The sequence below is a fragment of the Lissotriton helveticus genome, chromosome 9 (genome assembly GCF_964261635.1).
Source record: "Lissotriton helveticus chromosome 9, aLisHel1.1, whole genome shotgun sequence".
Lineage (NCBI taxonomy): Eukaryota > Metazoa > Chordata > Amphibia > Caudata > Salamandridae > Lissotriton > Lissotriton helveticus.
In genome coordinates, this window is record NC_136070.1 from 415,904,353 (window position 1) to 415,927,736 (window position 23,384).

Sequence of the window (23,384 nt, forward strand, 5' to 3'; positions counted from 1 at the left end):
TTATACATTCTTCTGAAATCCATAATGGCATAACATGTTATATTCTGAGTCCTCAACATATCTGGTTTGTCCTGTGTGTACAGGAGTCTCCTTGGCCTTCTCACAGCCTTCAATTAAATGTAGCCGCATTATCACACCTTTCAAACTCTTACTCCCACACGTGACCCTTTTCCACCTCTGTATAGCACATCACGATCCATTTGTTTTTTACTTTCAACAGGAATGTTTGGTTACCTAGATTCATTGTTACTAATTTTATTTGTGGAGGTAATGAAGGTGGAGTGCGTCTTCTCTAGCCTAAATGCATAAACGTATCTATGTTATAAGCATTAAGGTGGCACACTTCCTGCCTTAGTATGGCGGTGTAGTATCTCCAGCTGTCTAAGTATACTTTTTTCACACAGCTTTGGCTTTCTGCCTGACTGGATTAATCACGAATTGGCACCTGTGAAATATACTTAACAGACACTGACCAGTATCTCTCAAATATTTTGAACAGTCACAGCCTCACATCTCGCTATGATGTTCAAAGTCACGGATTGGCATTTGTCAACCATGTTTAGTAACATATATTAGCATGTTTCAAAGACATACAGCAATCCGAAAAAAACCCTAGCATGTCACCAGACAGGACATAATGTGCTGTGAGGAGCTAGTTTGAGGTATGTTATCTGCTGGAAGGGATGGAGCAGAAGACTAAAGGAATGGATGTGAGAAGAGAGCATGAGTTAAAAGGAAAGGGAAGGATGTACAACTCCAAAGGGAGATGCGCGGCAGGCGAGTCAAGGGCTTGTGGGCTGATAGGAATCATGGTAATCTCTTCCAGGAACACCGAACCAGACCAGACAGAGATGCTCGAAGGCAGCCCAGACAGAGATGCTTGAAGGCAGCTCAGACAGAGATGCTGAAAGACAGATGAATGCCTCCTCATCGCTTCACAACAATGTCACTGTCAGGCACCTCATGTAAGCCTCTCTTCCAACTAGATACCGCTGCCTCTGATTCTACAGCTGAAGAGGGACCTGAATGAGAGCTTAGATGGGGTAGCTATTCCCTAGGTGCCTGGGCTGCCATGACCAGACGAGGAAAGGGGAAACGTGTGTGTCGTGTGTGTGTGTGGTCACATGAGTGGAGGATGAGACATCTCAATCCTCGCATCACCGGGATAGTCTTCCCTATGGTGCATGGGAAGTGGCAAAAATTATGCTTCTTCTGTTGAGTGAATTTTGGACCTTGTAAAAATACACTAACTGGCGATTGTGCGATGGCAAAGCTTACGCTCCCCATACGCCAGTAGAACCATTGCCATCTAACTGAAACATGAAAAGCCATGACGGACATGTGAGTTCCTCGGTGTGCTACCAATGAGGTTTGGATGACAATGGGTTGACTCCCGCCTGTGTATTACTAGCACCTTGGGGGGTGATCGCATTTGAGAGATCATATTCTATTTCTCCACATACACAGAAGACACTCGATTCCAGTCGCCCTGTCAGTGAAGGTGGTACTGAGCCATTGTTACTTTGGAATTTGTGATAACTTCGTGAGACAGCTTTTGCTCCATAGCAAAATATTCTCCCGTTTATTACTTCATACGTCTTGACACATATGGTTAGAGCACCATATCCTCCAGTTTCAGATTGATATCCGAAAGAAGCACAGTCTGTCAGTTAGAGTTTTCCTTTTCCGATAATAGACTTTTGTTCTGTCTCCAGTATCGTCCGTTTTTAGAGAAGATATGTCTGATCTTCCTTCCTCTGAAGAGAAAAGAAGGCAGCGGACAGGATCCTTTGCAATACTCGCGACCTGTTCTGCTGTCCCTCTCTTAGCAATCTATTGTATAGCTATAGGGATTAAAAGGGGGGAGTGTTTTGCTCTTAATCCACTCTGTGCTCTCTGGTTAGATTCAAAGGGCTTGTATATCGTTTCAACCAAATCGATTCTACCTATTCAGTTGGTAAAAACCTCTGTCCATGTTTTCTAAATTGTAGCCTGTTTAAAACAAAGCTCCTCCTCTCCTTCTTTGGGGATAAATGCTACTATTTCTGCTTGTTTCTGTGGTTTTCTAGACATTCTCCTTGACTGAACTGAAGTCAGACCAGAGGTAAGTTTGGAAGGTCCTTGATCTCCAGTTGCTTGCCATCGAACCCGTCCATGAGAGCTGACATTGTCCTTGGCGTTCGTTTTTCTAAAAAGCCTCCTGAGAACATTTTATTTTAGGCATTTATAGAGCATGTTCATTCACCCTTCGGTATCTTGGCTCTAGTAGTCATTCAAAGTCAGGGTATGCAGTTAACGCCCAGTTACATGATAAAAGGCAGGTTTTTTTTCCTAAACCTTAGCAATAAGGATTATACAGCGAGTTCCTTGGTGTGGTAGCAGCCACCAAGAATGACATCACCCTCCAGGGTACTTCTAAAGAATCTTTAGACATTCACTAAGAAGGAAGGAAGGCCCTCTTCAAGCACAAACTGAGGCTTGGGATATAAAATGAGAGCCCATTGGGTAGACGGCTAGGATTGCAGGAATACAACGCTGTATGTGCAAGACATAAGAATTTAAACCTGAGCCTATGACTAGACTCATGAAAATAGACTCAAAGTTCTTGATATTTAGGACCAGTCTGGCTGTTGCATTTTAGACTATTTGCAGTTTATTAACCACCTTTGCTGTTCCAGTCTTGCAAACAACAAAGGTGTTAATAATCTATATTCTTTTTTGGATGTTGAAAAGGTAGATGATTCCTTTAAGAATCCGGAGTTGAAAGAAACTGGTCCTCACTGTTAAGTTAATCTGTTCAACCATTGACAGGTTTGTATTGATTTGATCCATGGGGTTTCACCGAATGAACAGGGGAGGGCTGTTGGCCAAGAGAAAGTGGCAAGAAAGTGTGTTCCCACACTGTTGATTTATGGTAGGGGAAAATCATTTCTGTTTCCCCCCCATTCAGTTTTAAATCATTTTGAGATATCCAGGAATGGCCAGACATGTTTATAAGCAAGCAGCTCTTGCACTAGGGTCGCTGTCAATCACAGATCGAATCAGAGTGTCTTAGACGTACAACAGGCAGTCTGTTCACAATTCACAATCAAATGGGCTAACAGCACCATATAGAAATTAAAAAACAAGAGAGAAAAGCACCGGCCTTTGAGGCTCACAACATGTCAATGGCTTTGGTCTGGACAATTAGAGGCCTAGTTCTGCTTGGGTCGCCTGATCAACCATAACACATTGAAACCATTTTTGAGTTAAATCTCTGTAGCTCAAACTCCACAGGTGCCCTAATAACATCTGAAGGACCTTGGTATCAAACACTGCTGATAAATCTAATAATATCATAGCCATAGAAACATCGCTGTCTGCGTAGTAGTGTAAGTCATCAAGAGATGCTTTTGCATCACTTTCCGTATACATTCTGCTTTAAACCATGCTTGAATAGGGTGGAGAAAATGTCACTGGTCTACAAATGATGAAAGTTGATTAAACACAATATGCTTCAATAATTGTTTAAGGTATGGAAGTTGGCATACTGGTCTTTAATTTTTGAGACTTCCAGGTCAAGATACAGTTTTTCCAACAGAGGGAGGAACCCCGCTTTTTAAATTCAGTTGGAAAGATCCTGACAATAACCAGGAGTTAATAACAGTCTGTATGTCGGAATGTGTATTAAGTAGCAGTTCCTTATGAGTTGTAGCTGGTAAAATGTCTACCCCTAGGGGTCTGCTACCATTTTATTACACCTTGACATTCCTCATCGTTCAGTACGGTAAACTGGCTGAGACTCTCAGATATATTTGGTGGCAGGTCTTTTAATATGGTAAACTCTTTCATTTTTGAAGCCAGCATAAAGTACCCTTTAATTGCTTTGACTTTCCGCTCAAAGAACTCAACAAATTGTTTTCAGCCGTGGTGGTACACATACCTTGACCTGCTTTTATCCCGCATCTGTTTTCTCCAGTAATGGTTATATTTGTTTTGGCCTTGGAAAACCTGAGTGTTTCAGTAAAATGGGTACCAATTCCATTTATGTGATTCGGGGAGTGATGAATTTAGCAAATAACAGTCATTGATGGATTGGGTGTTTTCAGTAAATGCTGAGTACAGAGTTTCAGGGTCTTAAGATCCTCGCCTTGGAATAGGAATCACAGTGTTTCAGTGCATGCTAACTTGCATGAAACTAGCTTGGGAAAATCAAATACAAAGCAATCAAAGAATGTGGAACCTTTGGCTTCAATAAAAGTGATATCACCTCTGCCGTTCAATGACTATTTCCATCTCCCAACCCAACATCAGTTGCAAGATGCCCACTGGCTGCACGAGAATCTTTTTATCTCAGTCTTCGGGTATAATCATTACATAATCCCGAGCCACTGGTCGTGTGAACCTGTGGACCTTTGTTAGACAAGAAGAATTTAAAGGGAGCAATCATTTACATTTTAACCTTCACTAACAATAAACCAATTTAGCATTTACAGTAGTCAAGAAAGAGAGTCGTTAATTAAAGGGTTTTCTGAACAAATCTAGTAAGTTTAAATAGTTTTACTCAGTGAATATTAGTCTTTGGCCATCATCATTACAATTTCAAATACTCAATTAGTCGGTATTTCAATACAAGGTAAAATATAAAATTAGTGACAATACAGCAAGCGTGTTCCATAAAGGAATTTCCCTCCTAAAGTAAGGATTAGGATGACAATTTAAGCAGAAGTAAGGGTGTCAGTACAGAAACCTAATAAAGAGTTCTGGTGAGAGAAAAAGATGCATATGCATAAAACTTCAGTTTTTAAGCAAAATAATGTTTAAGCTGCAACGTATTCTTAGCTATAAATCAGTAGACACCATTTAAAAGGAAAAAGGCAAAAAAGTGAATCCTGAAGAGAGGTTTCCCTACAGATCTCAGTAATAGAGTTCAAAGGGCTATCAAATGATAGAACTCTGAGTGCCATCCTACTTTAGGAATACATGCTAATTTTTAATTTGTTAAAGTATAAGTTGAAACAATTGACACATGCCCTGTTCTCAATGTCCAATCAAATTGCAACAAACCCCTAGCAATAGGTAAACTCCTTAGTTTCTCACATTTTCACAATAGACAACATAACAAATCCTTGAAAAGATATTTTATCCACATATTGCGATTCAGGCAGTTCTTCCCATGAGTCATGTTTCCTGCCACCTTCTCTCCTCCTGGTAAGAACCTCACTGTCAGTTGTCTAATACATAGCAAATGCCTTTCCACTAACTAACACAGGCTTCTGGAAAGTTACAGCATCTACAGTGGAAGATAAAAACATCTCGTGAAAACAACAGTTCAATGTGAAAACAGACATTTCATTGGTAATGTATAAATCATTGTTAATATGGCATCATTAGGTAGGGTAACTTAAGCCACTACATTAAATAAATAAATACTTGAATTTGTATAGCAAAGCTTATCACAGTGAGGGTATCCAGGCGCTCTCCGTAGGCACAGGGAGATTACGTGATCTGCCCAGAATCATAGGATATTGAGCCAACACTGAGACTCGAACCTGGATCCCGAGCTCCGAAGTCGGCAGCTCTGGCTGGTACGCTACATCCTCTCCCTGTTACATAATGTTACTTCATTTGTATGCTTGCAATTCATAAATTTGATTACCTACTACAGATTAGCTTTTCCCACATAACTATGGGATTGCTAGACTGGATCAACAAAAAACCGGGGGGGGGGGGGTTTAGAGAGCTATCATTCATAAGCTATTGGTTCAATGTACTTTAGAGTTAGCTAACATCACTGCGAGCAAAGCTGTTTTTTTTACGATCACAGTTGCCGCTAATTATATTAGTAAAGGATTTTTAATCTACAGACCACCAGGTCCCTCTACCCAGTTTGTATCGAGCCTAATGGAAAAGGTGATACAACCTGCACTTCGATATAATAAAGTGCTGGTGTTGGGGGACAGGAACCTACACTTTGATGAGATGGATAATACTGGAGCACAAGGACTTTGTCAGGAATTGGCTGCCTTGCAGCTGGTGTTGCAATCTCCACTTCCGGCCCACCAACTAGGCCACCTACTAGACCGGGTTTTTGGCAACTGGGGGGATCTAGTAATTGAATGCTCCATTGCAATTCCTTGGACTGATCATTATTTGGTTCCCTTTAGTGCCCTGATACCTAACACCCCTATACTAAAGACGTTAGGTGCAGTGACGTTGCATAGGAAGTGGGCTAGATTCTCAACAGCAAACTTCAATCGTGCACTCCAACAGGATGGCCCACCGGGTGGCATAGATATTGAGTCGGCCTGTAGCTTATTAGACGAACGGATTATGGAGGCACTAGACAGAGTAGCCCCATGGTCCTTGAAAGCGCGGGGAGACACTCAAAATCGGACCCATGGTAAAATGAAGGACTCAGAGCAGCTAAGACTTCCTGCAAGCGGTTAGAACGATTATTAGAGGCAAGACTTTTCAGACCACAGGAAGGCTGAATACAAAACCAGTCTTAAGTACTATCACTCCCTCATAAGAAAATCTCGTGACACCTACTACAATGATAAAATAGAGCGAGCTGAGAATTCTTCTAGAGAACTTTTTTACTATTTTCTAAGACATTTCGTTACTAGCCAGAACTACGGCTCACAAAAGCGGATCGGTTGACTCTTGCAATTTGGTGGCAGACTTCTTTGCAGAGAAGGTAGCAAGGATTTACATTACCTTCCCCAATGAAGCACGCAATGGGAGATCCGATAGCGAGGGGAGGGCCAACGTGGGGGAGGCAGACTACCTCTCCATATTTGAGCTCCCCTCCTGTGACGACCTCAAATGCATAGCCTTAAGTATTAAATCCGGTTCACCTAGGGACCTCACTACTCCTAAAGTTCTAAGAGACAGCCTGGAAATCCTAGTACCTCATATTAGGCACCTCCTTGATCTCTCCGTTGAGTCGGGAGTGGTCCCAAAAAGATGGAAAGAAGTGATTGTCCTCCCCATAAAAAAAGCCAAATGTGAGTGAGAGTCAGTTGGAGAACCTTTGACCATTCTCACTTCTGCCATATTGTGCGAAAATTATTAAACAAAACAAAAGCCAATACTGGAATGTCAATTCAACAAAAACCCAGTTCTAACGAAAGCTGCTTTGATTGAAGCAAAAACAACCTATTTGTCTTTTAACACCATACAAATTTATTCTTATTTGGTGTAATGGTCATTTTTCTTTTAAAGCACACTGTTTGTCGTGCTTGGAAAATACACAATACAAAATGCAAAAAGTTATATATACAATATATACAAACATATGAATCTACAATTTCAAGCACACTTGGCCATTCATTCATACACCATCCTTTCAAAACAGTAACATCAATAATGAGAAAACAATAATACAGAAATACAATACAGTGCGTCCAAGCTCCGGTTAATGAATTAGTCCAAAATATTTCTTTTCATATTTTTGCGAATTATTGCAGTTGTAATTGTCACAAGATCCCTCGTGACTCAATAAGTGAGTCACGAGGGATCTTGTGACAATTACGACTGCAATAATTCGCAAAAATATGAAAAGAAATATTTTGGACTAATTCATTAACCGGAGCTTGGACGCACTGTATTGTATTTCTGTATTATTGTTTTCTCATTATTGATGTTACTGTTTTGAAAGGATGGTGTATGAATGAATGGCCAAGTGTGCTTGAAATTGTAGATTCATATGTTTGTATATATTGTATATATAACTTTTTGCATTTTGTATTGTGTATTTTCCAAGCACGACAAACAGTGTGCTTTAAAAGAAAAATGACCATTACACCAAATAAGAATAAATTTGTATGGTGTTAAAAGACAAATAGGTTGTTTTTGCTTCAATCAAAGCAGCTTTCGTTAGAACTGGGTTTTTGTTGAATTGACATTCCAGTATTGGCTTTTGTTTTGTTTAATAAGTTCAGTTGGACTCAGCCTTTCTGAGTAAGGAGTCAAGGCCCTTTTTGATACTTGTGATATTGTGCGAAAATAGCAGAAAAAGTGGCCAATATGCAATTGATGGACCACATTAACCGGCATAGCGTATTGCACCCTAAGCAATCAGGTTTTCGAGCAACTTACTCGACTGAGTCAGCACTGCTCCTGTCAACTGAAACTATTCGCAGACAGGTAGATGAGGGCCAGATGGTTGCACTGGTCCTCTTGGACCTCAGTGCCGCATTTGACACTGTAGCCCATCCACTACCCCTACAGCGCCTCAGGAAAGGCGGGCTGGATAAACTGGCCCTTGAGTGGCAGAGGTCCTTTTTACAGGATCGTAACTTTCTGGTGGCTTAGCGACCTCATTATTCTAAAAGCATGGCGCTTGCTCAAGGGGTCCCCCAGGGCCCTATATTAAACCCCACTCTTTTTAATCTCTATATCGCCCCATTGGCAGAGATTATTACTAAACATGGAATCAGTGTTGTGTCATAGGCGGGTGACACGCAACTGGTGGTCTCACTGTCACAATCCCATGAAGAGGCTGCCACCAATTTTTCTTCCTGCCTACAGGAGCTGGCATCCTGGATGACGAATAAGTGTTTCAAATTAAATGGCAGCAAAATGGAGGTCCTAGTGGTGGTTAAGGCTCCCTCGATCTGATCCTCATTTTGGTGGCCGCAGACACTGGGCCTGACCCCCTCCCCCAGCAGTCAGGTCAAGAACTTGGGGAATGTGGCTGGACTCCAAGCTCTCCTTTGAGAATCACACCAGAATTGTGGCCGGGAAGTGTTTTGGAGTAATGAAAGGACTCTGGAAAACTTTAGACATGCTTCCAGTGGCAGCGAGGAAAACCCTAGTCCACGCGCTGGTAACTTCCTATCTGGACTACGAAAATGCTCTATACCTGGAAGCAAGTAGTAAGTGTCTGATGAGACTTAAATGCATTCAGAACGCAGCAGCCTGCTTTGTTCTAATGCTGTCCAGGAGAACTTCCTCCAAGAATGCCCTCGCCGCCCTTCACTGGCTTCCAGTGAGGGAGCGAATACTTTTTAAGGCCCTGTGTGTTAGTCACCGCATTCTGCAGGGGAAGGGCCAAGTCATCTACACAACCTACTGTCCCCCCGATACTCCATCACGACATCTAAGATCTTTGGGGACTGGACAGGTCACCCCGGTTATCAAAAGAGCAAGAATGGGTGTCCAATCCTTCCGCTTCCTAGCCACGAAACACTGTAATGACCTCCCTCTCCGGAAGGAACCTTCTGAAATAATTTTTGGGAAAAAACTGAAGACATGGCTCTCCTCTAAGCTATGTCACATTATTGCTCCTGACGAGGTCTAGCCGCAGCGCGGGGACACACTAGTGAGTGTAACCATGCGCTTTATAAGCTTGCTTATTATTATTATTTATCATACATGTGTTATTTATGTGTAGACTTTTGGACTTTCTATTTAAATGCATTTTTGTTTGCAAAATGAGAAGATTCGCTCCAGCACCTCACTGAAGTGTTCCTTGAGCAGTGCAGAATCTGACCACTCTAGTGAAAAAAAGTGATAAACAAACAAGTGTGCGAAATCTCATTTGACCTGGACTGTAAATCCCTACATTCAAGTCCACTCTTAGACTCGCTGAATAGTTCTTACAAAGCAGGTAAAGCCCAGGCTTATATAAGTGACGCTATTACACCTTCAGCTTGAAGCAAAATTCTGTCCATGAGACTAATCACCTTAGGAATCGTGGATTTTAATCCTGCATGGGCTCGTAGAGGGGAAGCCACTAAATGCAGACTCTGCCCATACAAGAGGGAATCGTGGCTCCACCATCTATGTTGTTGTCCCAATCTTATCAAGGAACAAAGGCAATTACTGCGTCCGATTTGGGCCACTAACGGAACTAAATTCTGTAGCTAAGTGTCAGCCATGTGTTCTTCCAGCCTAGCACGATAATCTTAGCTAGACAGAGGACATTTATCCATCATATCAGGACTGCCCTAAAACTGGCAAATGAACACAATAAAACTCTGGAGTAGAATATTACAAAACCAGCGCAAGGATGTTGAGGTGGCCTAGTTCGTGCATTGATGCTTGTCTGCACTTCCAGCATCCCCTCCATGAAAGCCCCTTTCATTGTTAATGGTCTAGAGGCCAAGGGGAATGAATCACAGCCTCATATTGTCACCCATAGAACAACATGGGAATCCGGACTGCCACCAAAGCCACACCTCCAAAAACACAAACTCTGGGGAAGTTTGACTTTGCTGGAATTGGGGAGGGGAGCCAAACTTTTTTATCAAAACATATTGTAAACCCCTGTTACAAATAACAGCTTTTAATTATTTGTTCTAGCTGCAATCTGATGAGCACATTTACTGTAATGATTTTAATTAATTGTACAGTTAATAAATAAATTGTAGTGGTGTGATGACACTGTTAGCATCTTGGAACACCTCAATAAGAAGGTTAATGGTACAGAGTCAAAGTTGATGACAGTAGAGCTCAGGTGGAATTCATGTCAACTAGTATCATAAAATGTGAACAATCAGTGTTGCCTTTAGGAAAAAGGACAGGCCTCTTGAAACCCTGACTGTCAAGCAGCTGAACTTGGTGGCAACCTTTGTGAATTTCTAGAAGTATGTACTAATATATCTTACAAGAATGGAAGACAGGTTAAAGAGATTGAAGAATGTAAGAGGAGACAATGTCCTCATGCATGGCTGGCACTCCCAGAGGGGGAGACTGTCATCAGAGCTTTTTTGCAGAATCCCATGAGACTTTGAGATGAGTCTCGGTCTATAAGTTTGAAAAGGACTATATGAATACTGGTGATTGACCGACAGCACAATAGTGATAGCCAAGGTACTAACTGTACTGTAAATCCTTAGGCAACCTGTCCACTAATTCACATATATAGATTTACATAATTGACAGACCTCATAAACACACCAAATTTGAAAAAATACAAAATTGTTTTATTTTCAACATTCAAGTATTGTACGCACATGTGACATATACATAAATATAAAACATTCTAAAAACACACGACCATAACAGGCAATCACATCTATCATAACCCATACATGAACATAAATCTCATTTGATAAACAGATGATGAAAAATCCACAGTAATTGTGTCTTCTCTTGATAGTGACTTGATTGTTTCTAATTCAATGTATAACAGAAAATAGCCAATCGCCTGATATTAACAACAATTGATATATATGATACACTTCACGTGTCTCCAATTTAATGGTAACCTTTAGTACATCTCTCTGTGCACGTTTTGGCTCACAGGCCTTCATCAGGCGAGCCATATTTATATGGTTTGAATAAGATCTTAAAACAATTGGTAGATGATGACAAATAAAACAAAACAGATGATATGTGGGCACTTGTTATGTGTGTGTGGTACAAGATATATTCAAATAGCCGATAGTTGTAACTAACATGTGAGTTTACATCTGCTGATCGTTTCAACCAGCTAAATCGCTAAAATGCAAATTCTCCTTTTTATATCCTTCCGGGTAGATGTATCTGTTTCTCTAGGGTGAAGCTGTAACTTGTTCATGCTCACTCAAGAAAAATAATTTAGCTCAAATGTCATCCAAATAGGTTGCTCTAATCAGCAGAACCATCTGGAATCCATGGATACTGCAATGGTTGGCAGTAAGAAATGCTTCCTAACTCATTCAGATTTGGAAATGGAGGTCAGAGCAAAAATACTTTATTTGTTCTAATTAATTACTTAAGGAAGGTCCCATAACTCCTGGAGTTTCAGTCAACTCCAAAATGGTAATTGGAAAAATGTCTGTCTCCTGACCAATCAGATTTGGCCTGAGCGTGAATGATTTAAATGATTTGTAAATCGGAAATGTGAAATCGTTTTGTTTCAACCTCACTCAGTACCACATTGTAATGCAACCATCTTAAAAATTGCTGACTAGATGTACACAAAACCCAACTGTTCTTGCTTTAGCAGTAAAGAAAAACGGTGCTTCAAATAAAAATGCTACTTTGTGCTAATGCTCAATATTGTAGTTCCCTTTGACCAATCTGCCCTAAATTGGAAACAAAGGACCACAGTGGAATGGATCAATCACCTTCCAAAATTTTTACAGATTTTTCAAATGACAAAAATTTTACTAGAAAAGGAAATGGAAAAGACATTGGACATGAAGACATCAACTCAATCATAATTAGAAAGTTGTTATTGCTGATAATTTGAATATTCCTTTTGTATTCCCCTCATGATTCAGAATGCTTTAAACACTGTTTAAATGTATTCGCTGAAATAATCGCTGAGAATTTCAGTGACAACTTAACATTTTAATGGTACAAACAACTGAAATTCACCCTTTATAGTTGATCGGGTAACTATAACTTGTACCCTAACTAACTCATGCCCTTGCCATGCAGTTTTCTTGCCAATAATTTAATTGCAAATATTGTAGTGATAATATCAGTGATGTTGTGGGAGATGTCTTGAGTGATGTAATATGTGAGATAGTCTGCAGTGCATGGCAATAGTACGAGTTATAGTTACTTTAGGGGACAAGTTATAGTTACCAGAGCTAACTTATAGCCGGTGAATTTCAGTGGTTTTGTACATTTAACGGAAATTCTCAGCTAAATATAACGTTACTTTAAGCTTTCTTTTTTTCAGTATTTTTTTTTTAACATAATGGAATACTTTATTCCTGTACTTAAAGCCAACCCCGCTGCACACTCAGGCCAACCCCACCCGATAGGCAGCCAACCCCACGCTGGGTAAAGCCTTTGATCATCAAGAATGGTATAGGGTTGGCCACAGGGCTTGGTTTTGGGTTGGCTTGCAGCCAGGCCCTGTGTCCAACCCACCACAGGCTCCCAACCCCATGCTGCTCACGGTCTTTAGCCATGTGCAGCAGGGAGTTGGCCACATTGTTTATTCTACGATCTTCAAATATTTTTGCTGATATTTTATATTTGAGAGTTTCATACCACCTTTCAATGTATACTAATGTCCTCAAGCTATAGCAAGTGTCTGGTAGCTCTATTGGCTTCTGATTTAATTCCTAAACTCAAACAACCATCTTTTTAGTCTATCGCTTCCAGATGTGTCATGAGTAGAAATCAATGCTATAAATATGGAGTTGGGGAAATCAGAATTTTCTCATATGTGAGGTCATGTTTTTGGGTCTGTGGGGAAACATTGTCATTTCTTCCAGTGGTGTGGCAGGGGATGGACTGAAACCAGACTGTTCTCCTGCAGGAAACCCATGCCCTTATAACTGAAGTGGTTTCACCAGGTGCAGCTACAGCAGGTGACACCAGGCCTCTGATCCCAGACCTGTAAGCATCTTGTTTGAAGACACCAGGCTAACTCTAATTGCCTGGTGCAGTTTCCTAGTTGGAATTAACGCCCCAGAAGAATACAGGATCTTGTAAGCAGGGCCTACTAAGTTGATTTAAAAGGCATACACAGCAAAATAAAGCATAGTTTGTAATTTTCTTTTGAACTGCCATTTAATGCAACCCCACCTAAAATAAGGTGTACCAGCATTGGAACAAATTTTGTGTTAATAATACAGTAAAGAGTGCAAATCTAGTACCCCAAAAAGTGAATTAAATTGTGTGCCAAAAAATGCTATGAGCAGGATGCTGGAGTGGAGCACGGGTGGATGCCTCCTGTCTGTGTATCTGGAATGAATAATAGTGCTGGTTTGCTGGCTTTATAGGCACCGGTGCATGTCCCAAGGTCTTCTTTGTATTTTAGGATGTCTGAATAGGAAGTAAGTATGCAAGACATACTGTGGCTGCTAAACAGTGATTGGTTATGCTGGTTACATGTGGCAAGTTCACTCAATCAATCAATTAATCAATTAATCATTTGTAAAGCGCACTACATACCCGCGAGGGTCTCAAAGTGCTGGGGGGCAGGGGCGCTACTGATCGAACAACCAGGTCGTGAGTATCCTCCTGAAGGTCAGCAGGTCTTGGGTGTGTCATAGGCTCAGTGGGAGGGTGTTCCATGTCTTGGCGGTGAGGTGGGAGAAGAATCTCCCACCGGTGGTTGCTCTTCGGATGCGTGGGACGGTGGCGAATGAGAAGTTGGTGGAGCGTAGCTGGCGATTGGGGATGTAGAAGGAGAGCCGTCTGTTGAGGTAGGCTGGGCCAGTCTTGTGGAGTGTCTTGTGTGCGTGGGTGAGGAGCTTGAAGGATATCCTCTTGTTGACGGGGAGCCAGTGCAGGTTTCTCAGGTGGGGGGTGATGTGGCCATGGCGTGGTACGTCGAGGATCAGTCATGCCAAGGCGTTTTGGATGCGTTGCAGTCATTTGATGAGCTTGGTCGGGGCTCCCGCGTAGACGGCTTTTCCATAGTCGAGTCTGCTGCTGACGAGGGCCTGGGTGACTGTCTTTCTTGTATCTGTTGGGATCCATCTGTAGATCTTGCGGAGCATGCAGAGGGTGTTGAAGCAGGAGGCGGGGACAGCGTTGACTTGCTTGGTTATTGAGAGCGTTGAGTCGAGGATGATTCCCAGGTTACGTGTGTGGTCGGTGGGTGTCAGGGCTGCCCCCAGTGCCGTCGGCCACCAGGATTCATCCCAGGCTGAAGGGTTGGAGCCGAGGATGAGGACCTCCGTCTTGTCCGAGCTCAGCTTCAGATGGCTGGTCTTCATCCAGTTGGTGACTGCCTTCATTCCTTTGTGGAGTTTGGCTTTGATGGGGTCCTTGGTGAGGGAGAGGATCAGCTGAGTGTTGTCGGCGTAGGAGATTATGTTGAGGTTGTGCTGTTGGGCTACGTGTGCGAGCGGGGCCATGTAAATGTTGAACAGCGTTGGGCTGAGGGAGGATCCCTGGGGTACGCCTCAGGTGATCTCGGAGGCTTTGGAACGGAATGGGGGAGGCGGACGCTCTGGGTTCTGCCAGAGAGGAAGGAGGTGGTCCAATCCAGAGCCTTGTCTTGGATCCCTGCGGCGTGGAGGCGTGTGCGTAGTGTGCGGTGGCATACGGTGTTGAAGGCAGCAGAGAGGTCTAGGAGGATGAGTTCCGCGGTCTCGCCATTGTCCAGCAGGGTCGGTCCTGATGTCGTCGGTGGCGGCGATGAGGGCAGTCTCGGTGCTGTGGTTGCTGCGGAACCCTGACTTGGAAGGGTCCAGGATTTTGTTTTCTTTGAGGTATCGGGTTAGCTGTCTGTTGACCGTTTTCTCGATGACCTTGGCCGGGAAGGGGAGCAGAGAGATGGGCCCGAAGTTCTTGAGGTCTCTTGGGACTGCCTTAGGTTTTTTGAGTAGGGCGTTGATCGCAGCTTGTTTCCAGATCTCTGAGAACGTTGCGGTCTCGAGGGAGAGATTGATGACGTTGCGCAGGTGTGGTGCAATTGAGCTGCTTGCTCTGTTGAAGACGTGGTGCGGGAATGGGTCTGACGGAGAGCCGGAGTGGATTGTACGCATGGTCTTGATGGTGTCATTGATACTCACGATGGCCCAGGCTAAAAGGGGGTCGTGGTCGATGGTGTGCAGAGGGTCTGTTGTGTTGCTGTCTGTTGGGGCTGTCTGGGTGTTGAAGTTGTCATGGATGTCTGCTATCTTGCGGTGGAAGAAGGTGGCGAGGGAGTCGCACAGGGCTTGCGACGGCGGATGTTGTTGGAGCTGGGGTTGGAGAGTTCCTTCACGATGTTGAAGAGCTTCTTGCTATTGTGTGTGTTGTTGTCGAGGCGGTCTTTGAAGGAGATCCTCTCGGCTGCCTTGATGAGGTGGTGGTGGTTGCAGATGGCATCCTTGTGCGCTGCGTGGCTGTCCGGAGTTTGTTCACTGTGCCATTTCTTCTCTAGTCTCCGGCAGGCTTGCTTGGAGGCTAGGAGTTCTGGGGTGAACCAGCTGGCCCTCTTGCTGGTTTCTTTAGTGGGCGAGGGTGTTGGCGCAGTCCTCGATCCATCGTCTGAGGCTGTGGGCAGCGTCGTCAGTGTTGGAGGGTTCAGTGGGTGGGCTGAGAGCGAGGTTTGCATGTAGTTGGTCTTCGGTGATTTTGCTCCAGCAGCTGAGGGGAATCTGTTGGGTGCAGTGGTGTGTGGTGGGTTTCTGGAAGGCAAAGTGGATGCAGCGGTGGTCGGTCCAGAGAAGTTTGGTGGTGTGTGCAGGCTTGAGGAGAAGATGGGGTCTAGCGTGTGGCCGGCGGAGTGGGAGGGCGTTGTGACAAGTTGCTTCAGTCCGAGGTTGGGGAGGTTATCAATCAGGGTTGTGGAGTTGTTGTCGTTGTTGTTCTCAAGGTGAAAGTTCAGGTCTCCAAGGAGGATGTAGTCAGTGGAGGTCAGGGCGTGCGTGCTGATCAAGTCGCGATGGAGTCGCTGAACTGGGGGCGGGTACGGTGGGTCGGTAGACGAGGGTGCCTCTGAGGGTGGAGTTAGGGTCTGCGTGGATCTGGAAATGCATGTGTTCAGCGGTACTGTCCGCGTTGTCGGTGCTAGTCAAGTTGTCAATAGCATGTAAAAAAATAAAGCATATGTAGAAGCAAGCAAAATAGCGGTACAGGAGGGTCCTTACCCCTCACGTTCCTTTGTAGGAAGTGGATGAAAAAAAGATTTGGTAAGCTAGCAAACTTGCCATAAAATCGTTGGTGCTGAAGAATATCTCACAAATATATGTGTTATAAGGGAATTCTTAAAGGGTAGACAAAAGCACTAAACCTGTGTTTCCCAAACTGTGAGTCACAACCCAGTGGTGGGTTGAGAGCTGATCTTTGGTGGGTCATGCAAGTCAGAGTCATAAATAATTGAAATTGAAATTGAAATTGTTTATTTATTGTTCAGTTAGTTAAAATCATATACAATATACCAAATCCAAATTTTAAAAGTCTACGTCACATAAAAATTACATCTCTATAAAAACATAAAATCCTAGAAAGCTATATAATTATAAAATGCTTTTCATACTATTACTGTGATTTAACATTCAGTTCGTGCTCATTGATTCGTAAAAATGTAATCAATTTGCTGTTCATTTGGGGGTCATTAGAGTCTAGTCCACATATGATAGCTGACCTACACGATCTTATGCCTCTGTCCTGAAATGATCGTCACAATATTCTGGTTCGAGCTGGTTGCAATGTCTTACAGTGACATACAAGATGGATCAAATCTTCTTTTTATAACCACAATGCCGGCAATTTTTGTTTTCTTTTAGTTTCCAATGCAGCACTTCCGCAAGAGTAGGGAACTGTCCGAACCTTAACATTATTAATTTCCTCTTTACATAGATGGAATAAGTGGAGTCCAAATAGGCTGCTTGCTTCAAGGTTTTATAGGTGTTGATCAGTGTCCATGAGTGACTTCTTGTGCGAAAATGATGTTTATCAATCAATAATGATTGGAACCTTGCAGCTTTGTTTAATATTAATTTGAATGCTTGGTAAGGCCTTTGTTTACTCCACAGCTCCCTTGTGCAGGTGATCTTTAAGGAGTGTTCAAGAAATTTGTGTGCTGGCGAATATTTATCTTGATCCATTTCCTGCCATAGGGATTTATTAAGACCATTTTTTTCTACATTTTGTTTTATTTGATACCATACTTTAATGTATGAGTAGAGCCTACCCAATGTTTCATTCATTAGCCCAAACTCCAAGCGCATCTGAGCTGGTGAGGCAGTCTTTGGAAGTAGAAGAACCTTTTTGTAAACGTGCGTTATTAGAGTGTTTAGGGTTTCTGCGTCGTTTCCATGCATTGAAGCGCTGGCGTATGCTAATGTTGGCAGAGCTTTGGCTGACATTATTATTAGTAATGGTTCCAGAGACGGACCCTACAACTTCTTTGCCAGGATTTTGAGGGCGAATGTTAGGGCCCCTTCACGTTGTTTTGTGTACTTTTGGTGATTCAAAACCAAATGTCAGATGTCAGGCTACGTTATTCTTTGTGTAATAGGTGTTTACTATTCTTTCTCTGACTGCAAAGTACATTATGGGACAATGTAGGATGTTATTTTTTGTAATACATAATAAAATGTAAATACCTGTAAATGAGCTGTATGCATCCAGCAGTTAGGAAAGTAAAAATGAAACACTTTTTTGTAATTCTGAAGTGTGCTGGTAGCAGAGATTTTAATAGGATCAAAACAAATCAAGACACTTAGGGCCTCATTACAACCTTTCAGCTGAAGTGTAGTTCCTATATTCCCAATAGGCTCTGCGCATTGGAATAATATACACTATAGATTTGACATAGGACTGAGGTCAAAATGTCTCTATCGAGTATATTAAACTTAATTGTGTGTGCCAGCTAGCTCAGAGGTCACTAGAAACTTTCTCGAATAAACAAGAATGGATTAGTCTCTGACAACCACATAAACATGACAACTTTGTTTCCCCTAGAACCGGAACAATATCTTCAGAGTCGTAGAAACAATAGATAACTAGTTCACTCAGTCAATCGTGCAAGCTTCGTTTCCACAGGGTCGCATAGAAATATAGAGACAGGCGTTTCAATAAAAAGGGGTTAATTGAACAGTCTTATTTCTCATGCAAGAGATATGAACTGCTACAATCGTTAGACAGAAAGCAAAGTATAATGCGTACAGCGTACACAGTAATATAAAATGATACTGTAATAGCATTGTCTGTTACTATGACATATATAAAATACATACATAAATAACACAGGCTTAAATACTCAACTGGTGCTTCTAAAATACGCCTACCCCAGTGTACTTAACCTAGGTCTAGTACGAGGGAAGAAGTAGGTGTTGTCTTTAGCATAGGTTTAGTTTTGCCAAGAATTCCCAAAGGTTTCTCTAGGTTCTAATCAGCTCCATACCTTTAGAGTGAGAGAGGTTAGTATCTCTTTCTCAGGACTATATTTCCCAACACCCCACAAGGGGAATCAGAAACACTGGAGCTGGATTCTCTGTAGGAGGATGACAGCTTCTGGTCAGTGCGTCAGCTGGAGAGTTGGCTTCTTTCGGCACTTGCTGTAGCAAGCTGGGACGTGCACGTAGGTAGTCGAACTGCACCGAACCACATTGTGCTTTGCCCTAGCAAGTGAAGGTATATTTATACCTTGAAGGTGTTTAGGAATGCCAGTATTGACAATAAGTCGGGCATATGAACGTCATGAATGAACCCCTAAGGAATCGATATTCATGCATAATAAATGAGTTCTTGGAGAAATCAATATCCAAGCAAGGGGAAGTCCTTAATAGCTTAAGAGTCTGGTTTTCCACGAAATTGTTGTGACGTAGATGACCAGATGGAAGTAGCCAAGCCTTTATTTGGGTAGTATGGACCATGCCTAAATAAGGACTGGATATCTATGCCTATATAAGGGCAATGTAATGTGTACCTATATAAAGGCATGAATCGGGAAATTCAATCGGAACCTAAAATCGAACACAAGACAGCAGAGCGGTGGTGTGGCAGTGCAAACCGCCACACCACCGCTCCCCCGAATGTTGCCACCACCCACCCGCCAGATTATTACTTTTCAGTGGACTGGTGGGTGGGTGGGAGGCCTGTGTGGCCGTTCCTTCTGCAGTGCCCTGTCAAAGGCGGCGGTGCCTTTTCAAAAAGGCACTGCAATGGGAACGCCCCACAAGGTTCCTATACGTGCAGGAACCTATATGCATGTAACAGGGGGCCACATGTTATGCCCCTCTGTGTGCCCCCACATAAGGTCAAGGCATAGGGGGGCCCTGTAGGCCCCCTTTGTTTCCTCTCTGCCAGGCTTTTCATGGCAGTGGAACTGCCATGAAAAGCCTGGCTGAGCGGAAACTTGTAATATGCTTGGCGAGACATGGCGGTCACACCAAGCATAGTTTGGCCTCTGACCGCCACTCCTATGTCAGGGAATAGCAGGTCCCTGGCAGAGCTTGTGGTCCTAGGGTGGTCCGCCTGCCCGAGTTGTAATTGGGCGGTCAGACCAGCGGTGCAGCAGTGACTGGATCCGCCTCCAGCGCGCCACCATGAGTCTGGTGGTTCTCAGACCACCAGACTCGTAATAAGGCCTTTACTTGCTAAAGCACAAATGGTAAATATTCACAGTAACCAGATTTCGACACATTATGATATGTGCGCTATATAGTTTTATCAGTAAAACTGTATGTCTGTGCAAATTTAGTGGCCATTTCAATGGAAAATGTGCTGTCTGTAAATTTTAATTGTAAGGGCTATTTATAAAGAGCACTGTGACCAAAAATGATATCCCGGCGCTATAACCACTATGTAAGAAAACAGCTGATGAAGAGACTGAAGAGTAGGTCGCTAGTGAGGGAATAGCCAGGTTTTCAGTGATTTCCTGAATTTTAGTAAGTCAGAATGAGATCGTAGGGGAGCTGGTAATTTATTTCCATATCCAAGCTGCATTGACTGTAAAGGTACGTCCGCCTTGTCTGACTTTTTGAAATTTGAGTTCTTGGACATAGTTGCCTGTGGTTGAATGAAGATTTCTGCCAAGAGTATTTTTTTTTAGCTTGTTTTGCAAGGGTTTTGGTTCTTTATTGTGCAGTGCCTTATGGACAATACAGAGAGATTTACAGATAATTCTCTGCTTGATAGGCAGCCAGTGAAGCTCCTTCAAGGCCTCTGTGATGGATGAATATCGAGATCTGTTCAGTGTTAGCTTAGCTGTGATTATCTGGATGCACTCTAGCTTTTTTAACAAATAGCTAAGGGCTCCTAGTAACAGGGTGTTGCAATTGTCCAGCCTACTCAGTATTACACCTCTGGAAATCAGTGATCTAGCTGGTAGGTCAAGCAGAGGATATAGCTTCCTAAGGGCTCGGATCATTGCAAAACAAGTCCTGGTTAGTCCGTTCCCTTGATTTTCCATAGACAGACTTTTATCCATGATCACACCCACGTTTCGTGCCACCGCTGGGTTACCCAGTGGCATTTCCGTGGGTAACAGCCAGAAGTTAGACGATAGGGATACCGGGATTTTATTGGAGGAGCAACAGAGGAGTTCAGTTTTGTTTCCATTCATCATGAATAAATTTGCATTCATCCAGTCAAAGATGTCAAGAATGCATGCCTGGAAGTTACCACCTGGTTATTGTTAATGATAATGCGCTACCACATGATGCTTTAGTTACATAAAAAAACGCCCCCCTCATATCCATTAAAGGTAGGTGGGTGGCGCAAGTTTGTTTTTCTAAAAAGTGGGTCGTAGTTCTAAAAAGTTTGGGAACTACTGCACTAACCGATATTATGAATCACAAGCTGATGAGTAAAGCTGATGATGATGATGAAGAATTTATAAAGTGTGACAAATACCCTAGGGTGTCTACGGGCTATCTTTATCACATACGGTTTAGACTGGAGCTAAGTATGAAAATTATGCATAAAAATTATGCTTTAAAAAGCCAAATTTTTAAGCCCTTTCTAAATTTTAACAGGCTAATGTCTTTTTTAAGCGAGGTTGACAAAGAGCCCCACAGTTTAGTTGTTATAGTGGTGAAGCTCCTGCTAAAAACTAACCCTACTAACTCTTGGAACAGTTAGATTTCCAAGATCGGCTGACCTAAGGGATCCTGCTTGAGTATATGGCTTAAGGAAATTCACCATCTGCGTTGGTCCCAAGTTGTTAAGTGATTTAAAGGCAATGCAAAGTGATTTGACCTGCAGCCAGTGCAAATGGAATAAAGCTGGGGAAACTGAGTCAAATTTAGAGATTCCCAGAAGTACTTTTACTGCTGCGTTTTGAGCAGTCTGCAGCTTTTGAATGCTGCTCTTAGAGGCGCTGGTAAAAAGGTCATTACAATAGTCCAATCTTGATGATATCAACACAGAAACCACAGTTTTCCTTAAATTCATAAGATATTGAGGGGAGAATCTTCCTCCAAATTTTGAGGATAAAAAAGCAAATCGAGGTGACCGAGTTGGTTGTGTTTCAAAAGAAAGCTACGTATCAAAGATGTCTCCTCAGATTTTGGCTTTAAGCACTGGTTTAGGTAGAGGACCAAGTTGAACCAGCCATCAGCTATCAGTCCAGAATGAGGGATTGTTCCCTAATACCATAACCTCGGTCTTGGATGAGTTAAACTTCAGACAATTGTCTGTCATCCAATTGGCTAAATGGATCATACAGTCATGAAAGCTGATGGCTGTGAGCCCAGATTAGTTGCTCACAGAGACAATGATCTGTGTATCGTCTGCATATGATACGAGTGCAAAATCATAGCTTTTTATTGATCTGGCAAGAGGTGTGACATAAAGATTAAAAAGCGTTGGGCTCAGGGACGGTCACTGAGGAACTCCAGATGGTAGCGAAAAGGAAGGTGAAAAATAGTTTCACAATGCAACCACCTGAGACTGTTCGGCCAGGAAGGAGACCAGCAGGTCTCCTTCCAGAGCGCCTTATCCCTGATCCAGATGGAAGCCAGATGGACCAGCAGATGCTCATGGTTAACCGTATCAAAAGCTGCTGATAAGTCCAACAGGATCAGGACAGTGCACCCTCCACCATCTAAAGTCTGCCTGAGCTCCTCAGTAGTTGTAATAAGGGCCAGCTCTGTGCTGTGATAAGCACGAATTCCAAATTGGGAGGGTTCCAGAATAGAATTATCATTAATGAAAGAAGACAGCTCGATGTTAATAGCTTTCTCGATCACTTTTGATGGAAAGGGAAGTCTTGATATAGGTCTATAGTTGAGAGTTTCCTTAGCATCCAAGTTAGATTTCTTTAATAATGGTAGTATGGAGGCTTTCTTCCACTCCATTGGAAAGCGCCCTGATGTGAACGTAGTGTTAAAAATTGCCTTGAGGGGAATAGCTTTAATTTTTAGAGACATGTGCAATATTTCTGGAGGGCAGGGATCTGTGGGAGAGCCTGATTTTGTTGCACCAATAATTTTGGTAGTCTGTTCAGTATTCAAGGCAGTGAAGGATGAAATGATTGGTGACTCGTGTATCTTAGCATGAGCTGTGAATTGTATCTTATTAAGTTGAAGGGGGTCTGAGCCAAGCAATTGTCCTGAAGTACAAATGTGTCAAAAATAAACTTAACCTTGGGCTGAAAGGATTTAGCTAAAGAGTTACAGAATTCCTGACTGATGTTAATATCTGGTGCCGCTGGCTTCTTAGAGAGATTCTTTACCATAGTACATAGAGTTTTAGGGCATCTGCTGGCCACTAATATTTTCTCTGTAAAATAGGACCCCTTTTCCCTGAGGATGAGTTTCTTATATGTTTGAAGGGATGATTTATATTCTGTGTGGGTGAATGACTTATCCTCAAGTCTCCATTTCCTCTCTAATTTACAGATAATTTGTTTCTGAGCTCTCAATATGTCATTAAACCATGGTTCGGAAGGTGAGCACCAAGAACGTCAACTATAGTTAGGGGGGGTTAGTTGCGTCATGGCTGAATCTAGTCAAAAATTGTATTCAGCTGCTGCTTGATCAGAATCAGTGGACAAATGTAGTAAAGTTTCTAAAAGAAGAGGATTCAGTAGTTTAGCCTCTACCGTGTTCCAGGAACGA

General features: G+C 42.6%; 1 long non-coding RNA gene across 3 annotated transcripts in view; it reads left to right on the forward strand.

The window, feature by feature from the left end:
* The window catches only part of LOC144782771 (uncharacterized), a 1,022,691-nt gene that overhangs the window by 11,652 nt on the left and 987,655 nt on the right, over positions 1-23,384 (forward strand). For 2 of the 3 annotated variants that reach the window (XR_013601250.1, XR_013601252.1), the window contains exon 2: positions 11,554-11,648. The exons of the other annotated variant lie outside the window; for it this stretch is intronic. This is a non-coding gene — a long non-coding RNA (uncharacterized LOC144782771). The remainder of the gene's footprint in view (positions 1-11,553; positions 11,649-23,384) is intronic. 3 annotated transcript variants of the gene reach the window in all.